Below are 14,461 nucleotides of genomic sequence, written 5' to 3'. Positions count from 1 at the left end.
AGCAGCCGAACAGGTGGTCATAAGGAAACCGCCTAGCCGGAGAGTTTAGCCGACAGCCAAAGCTCCCTTAGCAACGGTGTCGTCTTTAAAGACGGTATGAGGCATCCTTCCTAAGGGCGACGACACAGAGGAACTCTCAATGAAAGCACCAATGTCGGTGTCAAAACCAGCGGATCTCGGGTAGGGGGTCCCGAACTGTGCGTCTAGGTCGGATGGTAACAGGAGGCATGGGACACGATGTTTTACCCAGGTTCGGGCCCTCTTGATGGAGGTAAAACCCTACGTCCTGCTTGATTAATATTGATGATAAGGGTAGTACAAGAGTATATCTACCACGAGATCAGAGAGGCTAAACCCTAGAAGCTAGCCTATGGTATGATTGTTGTTCGTCCTACGGACTAAAACTCTCCGGTTTATATAGACACCGGAGAGGGCTAGGGTTACACAGAGTCGGTTACAATGGTAGGAGATCAACATATCCGTATCGCCAAGCGGCCTTCCACGCCAAGGAAAGTCCCTTCCGGACACGGGACGAAGTCTTCAATCTTGTATCTTCATAGTCCAGGAGTCCGGCCGAAGGTATAGTTCGGCCATCCGGACACCCCCTAATCCAGGACTCCCTCAACTACCTTGAGAGAGATATGCCTCAACAGTCCAGAGAGTAAGTTGATGTCTCTTTATGTGATGCTACCTCTTCCCACAAATTCATGCATGATCACTTTATTATTGGCTCTACATGGCGCGCACGCACACACACACAATAGACAACAATTGCCGCTCAAAATGACCTCAAATGCCAAATTTATATTCTTCTAGAACGATAGTTTCACAAAAAAATGAGTCAGATGCATTTGGATCACACCACATGCAACTGAGGAGGCAAAAAATGATTTGACCAGGAAACTCATCATATAATTGCACATGTGAGATGCTTCTGGTACTTCCAAATCCAAAAAAGTAAATACGTCATAGACACAATATGCATCAATCATGTCACAAAACAAATTTCACGGTGGATCAGTTGGAGCATGTGCCGGGTTGCTATGGCAGCGCTGCCCATGTGGGTGTGATAACAAGGTTGCGGCCGCGGAGGCTTGGTCCACAGCTACTTTGGTAGTTTCCACTAGATTGCGCTACACTCGACTTGAGTCCAATCGATGTGTGTGAGGGTGAGGGGCCTTGTTGTTGAAGTGGTCAGTGTGGCCGATGCGGAGAAGACCCGACAAGGAGTTCCCAAAATAGCCTTATCGAAGAGAATGTCTTACTTGCAAAAGAGTTGCTATTGTGCAACACTACATTTGAATTACTCATAATTAATCCGTTCTTTCTAAAAGATATCCTCACCTACTACTCCATTCTTGTGTGAATTAAAGAGATGCGTGAAATATTGAGCACAGGGAATAAGGAGGGAAATCACTGGCATTGGTTCCCCATATTTACACTCGAGCGTGAAGATTAAGGAGGGAAAAGTGGGCTTGTCATTTCACTTCCCCCTGGTTCTCATGCGCGGATGGTGTGATGCTTCTAAAGGATGAAGACAACATGATCAAGGGGTTTGTGTGAAAGGGGACCTAATGTCGAGCGAGATCTTTAGGATGGAGAATGGAATAAACGGGGTTAGAATGTCAGTCTAGCGTTACTACGTTAGTAATCTTCATTGCGCCCTTATTTGCTCAAAAGGGGATGTTTTTTCATGCCTTTCTTCCAAACATGAAGGGAATAGTTAATAGTAGGATAAACCTTTATAAGTATAATACTCTAATGACAAAAATGTCATTATATTACACTTATAGAAGGATATTGCTTTTATAAGTATAATATAATAATAATTAATAATGAAATACTTTTGATAGTAGGATAAACGTTAACCAACTATTACTATTAACAAAAATATCATTATTATACTTATAAAATTAATGTCATTAGATTATATCACAAAAGTTAGATTCTATTACCTCCTCTGTCCCAAATTAGTTGTCTTAGATTTGTGTAGATACAGATGTATCGAGACACGTTTTAGTGCTAGATACATCCATATCTAGACACATCTAAGTGAACAAATTTGGGATGGAGGCAGTAGTTGTGTAGTTGTTGATCTAATGTTTCTCCTAATGAAATCTAATGCGCAATGGATTTTCGAACGGAGGAAGTGTTGTACACACAAGATAATATTTCCATTGAGATGTTACCTAAGGGATTACTCATGTCCAGACCATTTTGATTCACACTTACGGAATCTGAAGTCATTTTTGTAAGGTATTCTTTCGCACTATATTTTCAAGGAAAAAATTATCCACTAAAATATCTTTCTATAAATCCTCCTAGGGCATGCATAAAACTCTTTGATGCTAAATCATGTATGTTTTCTATCCATGTGTTAAGAATCATACTAATCAAAAATACCCTCAATGATCCATTCTAACTATCGCACATTGTTGTGTATGGTTATGCAGAGTATATGGTACCAACATTCAAAATTGAGCTAGGAAGCAAATAACCGAGTGCACAAATAATTAGAATGTGAATGTGACACATCCACCTCCAACAATTCATTCGCGTGTACTACCCCATCAAAAACCAATTGTTCATGTCTAGTAAACCCAACTTGGAATGCAGAGGCATGCACGTTTTATAGGAATCGACTTAGTTTCATTATGATCCTCGGAGTTCATGTGCTTTATGTTCTTATATCAATCTATAATCTATAGCACTCTCTTTCTACACAAGGTTTAAGGGGTAGTAATCATTCTAGACAACAAAGTCTTAAAAATCACACATGTAGAACATCTACAAATTAAGATGTTCCATCATGAGATAGCAAAACAGGGGGAGGGGGCCTCTAGAGCCCAAGATAGTATCTTTTATATAATGCCACCTGTTCCTGCAAATTCAGATCATAAGAGAAAACGTATGTGTGATCACTTTATCAACACACATAGATTAAGTAGTCAAAAATCAACATTACCTTTACAAATGCCCTCGAATACCAAATTTACCTTCTTCTTGAATGATTGAACAACATTTTTCCAACCAGATGCAATTGGATAGCATCGCATGCAACAAATGAGGAAAGAAAAAAGATTTGATCGGAAAACACATCCTATAATCGCACGTGTGACGTGCTCTTGGTACTTCCAAATATCAAAGTCTCACTATAGAAGTCACAAATTTTTTGAAGGAACAATTATGGAAGATATGAACCATGACACTCAGATTGGGGTTCCCGAATCCTCCTGTGGGCGCCGTGAACGGCAAAGGCCATGTTAACTCGCGACGGTGCTGACAAGTCAGGGGGAAGCTAGTCGCCTCCTCTCTAGCAAAACCTAAAAATATAAGTTTGTTGAGACATGCGTTATATCCCACCAAAAGCATATTACTGGATTTGTATTAAACACATTCTTTCTTTTCCCGAAACAGGCTTTTTGCCCTACTTTATAGATAAAGCAACCACCATGTACATACATTAAGTACAAGCACAGGAAGGTAAAATATAAGTATGTTGGAGGAACATCACAAACATTCCCAAATAAAAAGGGAAAACAAACACAAAGGTTTGGTAGATAAGTGGCCAGCCGGAGAAGCAAGACGGCGCCCTATTGAAGTCAGCGCGTCCAACATGTTGCCAAGCCAGTCCTAGTCCCATGGCCTAGAGAGCGGGTGCCAGTGCTGTAAAAAGGGAAGGAATTTGAAAATGGGGTTAGTGCCCCCCGCCGTAAATGGACCTGCTCGGTAACCATTTTATTCATGTCGTCAAAATGGTCCAGGTCATTACCGTGAACACTAAGCAAAAGAGGCATCTAGTCCTCCCTGTCTGGTTGGCCCAAGTTTCAAAAACTCAACCATGTCCATAGCCTCTCATTCACACCAAGAAAACATGCCCATGCAAGAGTCGGCACACTACATAAGGTGCAATATGCCGACCCAATGGAGAAGCATCCCGAAGGGGCCAAACGCCAAGATTTAACGTCTTGATTCTCTGGAAGGTTCAGCAGGAAGGGTCGCCATGAGGTCATCCCAAGCAATTATTTCCTCAGGGTATGTACAATGGAGACATCACCTATTGGTGGTCTCTAAGTACCACATCACTCAGGATGTGGCATAGAAAATGTTAGAGTTGTGTCGAATATTGTGTACAAGGTAGGTTACAATTGGACTAGGATTTGTATTGTGTTTACATAGGATGTGGAGTTGTGTCTTAATAGGACACTTGTATCCTAGGCCTCTTATATATAGCGGGGGTAGACACACGATGTAACCTATGCCAACATAATAGCACAGGCACGCAAGGGGGAGCCGGCGGCGTGTGCCGGCGCCGGGTGGCCGGTGTGCGGTATTGTGACGGTGTCACGGGAAGGAGCGCCCGTAGTCAGGCCCCGGGGATGTAGCCATATCGGTGAACCTCGTTAACAAATCTCGGTGTCGTGCTCGTGTGATTGCTTGGTCCTCGAAAGATCGATGGTATGCCTCGGATTTATTCTTGTTGGGGAACGTAGTAATTTCAAAAAAAATCCTACGCACACGCAAGATCATGGTGATGCATAGCAACGAGAGGGGAGAGTATGATCTACGTACCTTGTAGATTGACAACGGAAGCATTTGGTTGATGTAGTCGTACGTCTCCACGGTCCGACCGATCAAGCACCGAAACTATGGCACCTCCGAGTTCTAGCACACGTTTAGCTCGATGACGATCCCCGGACTCCGATCCAGCAAAGTGTCGGGGAAGAGTTCCGTCAGCACGACGGCGTGGTGACGATCTTGATGTACTACTGCAGCAGGGCTTCGCCTAAACTCCGCTACAAATTATCGAGGACTATGGTGGAAGGGGGCACCGCACACGGCTAAGAATATGATCACGTGGATCAACTTGTCTGTCTCTGGGGTGCCCCTGCCTCCGTATTAAAGGACTAAGGGAGGGGTGGCCGGCCATGGAGAGGCGCCAGGAGAGTCCTACTCCCTCTGGGAGTAGGATCCCCCCCCCAATCCTAGTTGGAATAGGATTCGCGGAGGGGGAAAGGAGAGAGAGGGGTCGGGCCCCTCTCCTTGTCCTATTCGGACCAAGGGAGGGGAGGGGCGCGCGGCCCATGTTGGGCTGCTCTTCTCTTTTCCACTAAGGCCCATATGGCCCATATAGCTCCCGGGGGGTTCCGGTAACCTCCCGGTACTCCGGTAAAATCCCGATTTCACCCGGAACACTTCCGATATCCAAACATAGGCTTCCAATATATCAATCTTTATGTCTCGACCATTTCGAGACTCCTCGTCATGTCCGTGATCACATCCGGGACTCCGAACAACCTTCGGTACATCAAAATGCATAAACTCATAATAAACTGTCATCGTAACCTTAAGCGTGCGGACCCTACGGGTTCGAGAACAATGTAGACATGACCGAGACATGTCTCCGGTCAATAACCAATAGCGGGACCTGGATGCCCATATTGGCTCCTACATATTCTACGAAGATCTTTATCGGTCAGACCGCATAACAACATACGTTGTTCCCTTTGTCATCGGTATGTTACTTGCCCGAGATTCGATCGTCGGTATTCCAATACCTAGTTCAATCTCGTTACCGGCAAGTCTCTTTACTCGTTCCGTAATACATCATCCGCAACTAACTCATTAGTTGCAATGCTTGCAAGGCTTAAGTGATGTGCATTACCGAGAGGGCCCAGAGATACCTCTCCGACAATCGGAGTGACAAATCCTAATCTCGAAATACGCCAACCCAACATTTACCTTTGGAGAGACCTGTAGAGCTCCTTTATAATCACCCAGTTACGTTGTGACGTTTGGTAGCACACAAAGTGTTCCTCCGGCAAACGGGAGTTGCATAATCTCATAGTCATAGGAACATGTTATAAGTCATGAAGAAAGCAATAGCAACATACTAAACGATCGGGTGCTAAGCTAATGGAATGGGTCATGTCAATCAGATCATTCACTTAATGATGTGATCCCGTTAATCAAATAACAACTCATTGTTCATGGTTAGGAAACATAACCATCTTTGATTAACGAGCTAGTCAAGTAGAGGCATACTAGTGACACTTTGTTTGTCTATGTATTCACACATGTATTATGTTTCCGGTTAATACAATTCTAGCATGAATAATAAACATTTATCATGATATAAGGAAATAAATAATAACTTTATTATTGCCTCTAGGGCATATTTCCTTCAGTCTCCCACTTGCACTAGAGTCAATAATCTAGTTCACATCGCCATGTGATTTAACAGCAATAGTTCACATCACCATGTGATTAACACCCATAGTTCACATCGATATGTGATCAACACCCAAAAGGGTTTACTAGAGTCAGTAATCTAGTTCACATCGCTATGTGATTAACACCCAAAGAGTACTAAGGTGTGATCATGTTTTGCTTGTGAGATAATTTTAGTCAACGGGTCTACCACATTCAGATCCGTAAGTATTTTGCGAATTTCTATGTCAACAATGCTCTGCGTGGAGCTACTCTAGCTTATTGCTCCCACTTTCAATATGTATCTAGATCGAGACTTAGAGTCATCCAGATCTGTGTCAAAACTTGCATCGACGTAACTTTTTACGACGAACCTTTTTGTCACCTCCATAATTGAGAAATATTTCCTTATTCCACTAAGGATAATTTTGACCGCTGTCCAGTGATCTACTCTTAGATCACTATTGTACTCCCTTGCTTAACACGGTGTAGGGTATACAATAGATCTGGTACACAGCATGGCATATTTTATAGAACCTATGGCTGAGGCATAGGGAATGACTTTCATTCTATTTCTATCCTCTGCCGTGGTCGGGCTTTGAGTCTTACTCAATTTCAGACCTTGCAACACAGGCAAGAACTCTTTCTTTGACTGTTCCATTTTGAACTACTTCAAAATCTTGTCAAGGTATGTACTCATTGAAAAACTTATCAAGCGTCTTGATCTATCTCTATAGATCTTGATGCTCAATATGTAAGCAGCTTTACCAAGGTCTTTCTTTGAAAAACTCCTTTCAAATATTCCTTTATGCTTTCCAGAAAATTATACATTATTTCCGATCAACAATATGTTGTTCACATATACTTATCAGAAATGTTGTAGTGCTCCCACTCACTTTCTTGTAAATACAGGCTTCACCGTAAGTCTGTATAAAACTATATGCTTTGATCAATTTATCAAAGCGTATATTCCAACTCCGAGATGCTTGCACCAGTCCATAGATGGATCGTTGGAGCTTGCATATTTTGTTAACACCTTTAGGATTGACAAAACCTTCTGGTTGCATCATATACAACTCTTCTTTAAGAAATCCATTAAGGAATGCAGTTTTGTTTATCCATTTGCCAGATTTCATAAAATGCGGCAATTGCTAACATGATTCGGACAGACTTAAACATATATACGAGTGAGAAAAGCTCATCGTAGTCAACACCTTGAACTTGTCGAAAACCTTTTGCGACAATCCTAGCTTTGTAGATAGTAACACTACTATCAGCGTCCGTCTTCCTCTTGAAGATCCATTTATTTTCTATGGCTTGCCGATCATTGGGCAAATCCATCGAAGTCCATACTTTGTTCTCATACATGGATCATATCTCAGATTTTATGGCCTCAAACCATTTCGCGGAATCTAGGCTCATCATCGCTTCCTCATAGTTCGCAAGTTCGTCATGGTCTAGTAACATGAATTCCAGAACAGGATTACTGTACCACTTTGGTGCGGATCTCACTCTGGTTTACCTACGAGATTCGGTAGTAACTTGATCTGAAGTTACATGATCATCATCATTAGCTTCCTCACTAATTGGTGTAGTAGTCACAGGAGCAGATTTCTGTGATGAACTACTTTCCAATAAGGGAGCAGGTACAGTTACCTCATCAAGTTCTACTTTCCTCCCACTCACTTCTTTCGAGAGAAACTCCTTCTCTAGAAAAACTCCGAATTTAGCAACAAAAGTCTTGCCTTCGGATTTGTGATAGAAGGTGTACCCAACCGTCTCCTTTGGGTATCCTATGAAGACATATTTCTCCGATTTGGGTTTGAGCTTATCAGGATGAAACTTTTCCATATAAGCATCACAATCCCAAACTTTAAAAAACGACAACTTTGGTTTCTTGCCAAACCACAGTTCAGATTGTGTCGTCTCAACGGACTTAGATGGTGCCCTTTTAAACGTGAATGCAGCTGTCTTTAATGCATAACCCCAAAACGATAGTGTTAGATCGAAAAGAGACATCATAGATCGCACCATATCTAATAAAGTACGGTTATAATGTTCAGACACACCATTATGCTGTGGTGTTCCAGGTGGCGTGAGTAGTAAAACTATTTCACATTGTTTTAACTGAAGGCCAAACTCGTAACTCAAATATTTTACCTCTGCGATCATATCGTAGAAACTTTTATTTTCTTGTTACGATGATTCTCCACTTCACTGAAATTCTTTGAACTTTTCAAATATTTCAGACTTGTGTTTCATTAAGTAGATATACCCATATCTGCTCAAATCATTTGTGAAGGTCAGAAAATAATGATACCCGCCGTGAGCCTTAACACTCATCGGATCTCATACATCAGTATGTATTATTTCCAATAAGTCAGTTGCTCGCTCCATAGTTCCGGAGAACAGCGTTTTAGTCATCTTGCCCATGAGGCATGGTTCACAAGCATCAACTGATTCATAATCAAGTGATTCCAAAAACCCATTAGCATGGAGTTTCTTCATGCGCTTTACACCAATATGACCTAAACGGCAGTGCCACAAATAAGTTGCACTATCATTATTAACTTTGCATCTTTTGGTGTCAATATTATGATTATGTGTATCACTACGATCGAGATCCAACGAACTATTTTCATTGGGTGTGTAACCATATAAGGTTTTATTCATGTAAACAGAACTACAATTTATTCTCTTACTTAAATGAATAACCGTATTACAATAAACATGATCAAATCATATTCATGCTCAACGCAAACACTAAATAACACTTATTCAGGTTCACCACTAATCCCGAAAGTATAGGGAGTGTGCGATGATGATCATATCAATCTTGGAACCACTTCCAACACACATCGTCACTTCACCCTTAACTAGTCTCTGTTTATTCTGCAACTCCCGTTTCGAGTTACTAATCTTAGCAACTGAACTAGTATCAAATACTGAGGGGTTGCTATAAACACTAGTAAAGTACATATCAATAACATGTATATCAAATATACTTATGTTCACTTTGCCATCCTTCTTATCTGCCAATCACTTGGGGTAGTTCCGCTTCTAGTGACCAGTCCCTTTGCAGTAGAAACACTTAGTCTCAGGCTTAGGACCAGACTTGGGCTTCTTCACTTGAGCAGCAACTTGCTTGCTGTTCTTCTTGAAGTTCCCCTTCTTCCCTCTGCCGTTTTCTTGAAACTAGTGGTGTTGTCTACCATCAACACTTGATGTTTTTCTCGATTTCTACCTTCGTCAATTTCTGCATTACGAAGAGCTTGGGAATCATTTCTATTATCCCTTGCATATCATAGTTCATCACGAAATTCTACTAACTGGGTTATGGTGACTAGAGAATTCTGTCAATCACTATCTTATCTGGAATATTAACTCCCACTTGATTCAAGCGATTGTAGTACTCAGACAATCTGGGCACATACTCACTAGTTGGCGATTCTCCTCCATCTTTTAACTATAGAACTTGTTGGAGACTTTATATCTCTCAACTCGAGTATTTGCTTGAAATATTAACTTCAACTCCTGGAACATCTTATATGCTCCATGATGTTCAAAACGTCTTTGAAGTCCCGATTCTAGGCCATTAATCATGGTGCACTAAACTATCAAGTAGTCATCATATTGAGCTAGCCAAATGTTCATAACGTCTGCATCTGCTCCTGCAATAGGTCCGTCACCTAGCGGTGCATCAAGGACATAATTCTTCTGTGCAGCAATGAGGATAAACCTCAGATCACGGATCTAATCCGCATCATAGCTACTAACATCTTTCAACACAATTTTCTCTAGGAACATATCAAAATAAACACAGGGAAGCAACAACGTGAGCTATTGATCTAAAAAATAATTTGCAAAATACTACCAGGACTAAGTTCATGATAAATTTAAGTTCAATTAATCATATTACTTAAGAACTCCCACTTAGATAGACATCCCTCTAATCCTCTAAGTGATTACGTGATCCAAATCAACTAAACCATGTCCAATCATCACGTGAGATGGAGTAGTTTCATTGGTGAACATCACTATGTTGATCATATCTACTATATGATTCACGCTCGACCTTTTTGATCATATCTACTATATGATTCACGCTCGACCTTTCGGTCTTCTTCCGAGGCCATATCTGTATATGCTAGGCTCGTCAAGTTTAAACCGTGAGTATTCCGCGTTGTGCAACTGATGTTTTGCACCCGTTGTATTTGAACGTAGAGCCTATCACACCCGATCATCACTTGGTGTCTCAGCACGAAGAACTTTCGCAACGGTGCATACTCAGGGAGAACACTTCTTGATAATTTAGTGAGAGATCATCTTATAATGCTACCGTCACAAAAGCAAAGATAAGATGCATAAAAGATATAACATCACATGCAATCAATATAAGTGATATGATATGGCCATCATCATCTTGTGCTTGTGATCTCCATCTTCGAAGCACCGTCAGATCACCATCGTCACCGGCGCGACACCTTGATCTCCATCGTAGCATCGTTGTCGTCTCGCCAATCTTATGCTTCCACGACTATCGCTACCGCTTAGTGATAAAGTAAAGCATTACAGCGTGATTGCATTGCATACAATAAAGCGACAACCATATGGCTCCTGCCAGTTGCCGATAACTCAGTTACAAAACATGATCATCTCATACAATAAAATTTAGCATCATGTCTTGACCATATCACATCACAACATGCCCTGCAAAAACAAGTTAGACGTCCTCTACTTTGTTGTTGCATGTTTTACGTGGCTGCTACGGGCTTAAGCAAGAACCAATCTTACCTACGCATCAAAACCACAACGATAGTTTGTCAAGTTGGTGCTGTTTTAACCTTCGCAAGGACCGGACGTAGCCACACTCGGTTCAACTAAAGTTGGAGAAACTGTCACCCGCAAGCCACCTATGTGCAAAGCACGTCGGGAGAACCGGTCTCGCGTAAGCGTACGCGTAATGTCGGTCCGGGCTGCTTCGTCCAACAATACTGCCGAACCAAAGTATGACATGCTGGTAAGCAGTATGACTTATATCACCCACAACTCACTTGTGTTCTACTCGTGCATATAACATCAACATATAAAACCTAGGCTCGGATGCCACTGTTGCGAAACGCTCAAAGTAATTTTCAAAAAATCCTACGGCACCTTGGGTGCTTTCTCTTCTTACTCTCTCTCCTTGATGTACTCGTTTACGGCTCCATGCGGTACCAGACCGATCAAGCACCGAAACTACGGCACCTCCGAGTTTCTAGCACACGTTCAGCTCGATGACGATCCCCGGACTCCGATCCAGCAAAGTGTCGGGGAAGAGTTCCGTCAGCACGACGGCGTGGTGACGATCTTGATGTACTACTGCAGCAGGGCTTCGCCTAAACTCCGCTACAATATTATCGAGGACTATGGTGGAAGGGGGCACCGCACACGGCTAAGAATATGATCACGTGGATCAACTTGTGTGTTTCTGGGGTGCCCCTGCCTCCGTATATAAAGGACTAAGGGAGGGGGGTGCGGCCGGCCATGGAGAGGCGCGCCAGGAGAGTCCTACTCCCTCTGGGAGTAGGATTCCCCCCCCCAATCCTAGTTGGAATAGGATTCGCGGAGGGGGGAAAGGAGAGAGAGGGGCCGGCCCCCTCTCCTTGTCCTATTCGGACCAAGGGAGGGGAGGGGCGCGCGGCCCATGTTGGGCTGCCTCTTCTCTTTTCCACTAAGGCCCACTATGGCCCATATATCTCCCGGGGGGTTCCGGTAACCTCCCGGTACTCCGGTAAAATCCCGATTTCACCCGGAACACTTCCGATATCCAAACATAGGCTTCCAATATATCAATCTTTATGTCTCGACCATTTCGAGACTCCTCGTCATGTCCGTGATCACATCCGGGACTCCGAACAACTTCGGTACATCAAAATGCATAAACTCATAATATAACTGTCATCGTAACCTTAAGCGTGCGGACCCTACGGGTTCGAGAACAATGTAGACATGACCGAGACATGTCTCCGGTTGCGGACCCTACGGTTCGAGAACAATGTAGACATGACCGAGACATGTCTCCGATCAATAACCAATAGCGGAACCTGGATGCTCATATTGGCTCCTACATATTCTACGAAGATCTTTATCAGTCAGACCGCATAACAACATACGTTGTTCCCTTTGTCATCGGTATGTTACTTGCCCGAGATTCGATCGTCGGTATCTCAATACCTAGTTCAATCTCGTTACCGGCAAGTCTCTTTACTCGTTCCATAATACATCATCCCGCAACTAACTCATTAGTTGCAATGCTTGCAAGGCTTAGGTGATGTGCATTACCGAGAGGGCCCAGAGATACCTCTCCAACATTCGGAGTGACAAATCCTAATCTCGAAATACGCCAACCCAACAAGTACCTTCGAAGACACCTGTAGAGCACCTTTATAATCACCCAGTTATGTTGTGACGTTTGGTAGCACACAAAGTGTTCCTCCGGTAAACGGGAGTTGCATAATCTCATAGTCATAGGAACATGTATAAGTCATGAAGAAAGCAATAGCAACATACTAAACGATCGGGTGCTAAGCTAACGGAATGGGTCATGTCAATCACATCATTCTCCTAATGATGTGATCCCGTTAATCAAATAACAACTCATTGTTCATGGTTAGGAAACATAACCATCTTTGATTAACGAGCTAGTCAAGTAGAGGCATACTAGTGACACTTTGTTTGTCTATGTATTCACACATGTATTATGTTTCCGGTTAATACAATTCTAGCATGAATAATAAACATTTATCATGATATAAGGAAATAAATAATAACTTTATTATTGCCTCTAGGGCATATTTCCTTCAATTCTAACAAGTGGTATCAGAGCTAGGCTGTTCAGAGATCGTGGATTGTTGATCTAGAGGAAGTATCGAGTTTGAGATGCAGCCGGTGACGGTGTGGTTCTCGGCGAGATTGGAAACAATGGATTCGGAAGCGGCATGGAGCCCTGGTGTGTTGCAGTCGTGCAGGGAGCCGTAGCCAACGTAGCTCGTGGGCATGCCTAGGATGTGACAGGCTGGCCTAGGTGGCTGGTTGTGTGCGTTCTTGATGGGCTAGGCCCTTGTGCAGCCATGAGGTGGGTGAACCACTGGGGTTATTGAGGCAGGAGCAACGGCCAGGCGTTGACGGAGGCTCGATGCTGCTCACGCGTGCATATGTGCTACTGATACGTGTGTTGTGCTATGAGCCAAAGGAATCAGGTACGGAGATTTGTTTGAAGAAAAAAAGAGGACCGAGTCCTCATGTGACACAGAAAGGCAGGAGACAGATCAATTTGGCGATGGAAAAAATTCATCACGTTAGGATCCATCGGATTTAGCAGGAGACATTGACAAAGCAATAGCCAGCATTGAAGGTTGAGCTAGAGCTACTACACGTGAAGATCAAAAGTTTTTTGGTTGCAATTTCTAGTAGTACACGCATGTTCTGTCGTGTACTTGTGCATCACAGGGAGATTGCTCACGAATTTTTCACAAAGTCAGCCGTACAAAGAATCAGGGCATCAATGGGTGTCGGGTTTGAGGTGGAGAAGTTCGTGAAACTGAAAACCTTGGGTTATGGCAGACATGGGTGAAAGATTGTTGGCGCGTCAGGGATGCTTGAAGGAGTTGCAGGAAGTTATGTCAGCTAAGATGGAATTGTCATGTGATGGATGAAAAATTCGCGGAAGACGGTTTGGGAGCCTTGAGTGTGTCGTACAGTCGAACGAGTTCGGCTGGGTCGGACTAGGCAGTCTGACAGATCGACGTAAGTCGGTTGGTACAGAAGACGGTGGTGAGATCGGCGACGATGACATAGGAGCGTGATGCTGATGGTGACCGACTTCTGGGCGTGGAAACGCGTGGCACGGGCCCGAGTGCTTGTGTGGCTTCGACAAGGCTATGGCGCGGGGTTGATTCAAGATGGTGCACATGAGAGCTTGGAGTCGACGAGGCGCGGGGTGGCAAGTACAACCACCATGGAGTCATGTTGAAGGTGGAGCTGGATTGAGGGGCTACGGTGTAAGAATCCAAAGAATCGGAGCCTATTCAGCGAGAAAAAAGCGAGGGACACGTAGTTCGAACTGGAGCCTAGTGGTCTGATAGAAGCGTGAAACTCGTCACCGGTCGGTGATGATCGGTGGTACTCTGCAGTGGGGGTTGATGTTGGGGAACGTTGCAGAAAACAAAAATTTTCCTACTCGTCTCACCAAGATCCATCTAGGAGTTCA

Source organism: Triticum urartu, chromosome 4, assembly GCF_003073215.2.
Source record: "Triticum urartu cultivar G1812 chromosome 4, Tu2.1, whole genome shotgun sequence".
NCBI classification, from domain to species: Eukaryota; Viridiplantae; Streptophyta; class Magnoliopsida; order Poales; family Poaceae; genus Triticum; species Triticum urartu.
The sequence above is the reverse complement of the archived record's forward strand: the minus strand, read 5'-3'. Positions refer to the sequence as shown.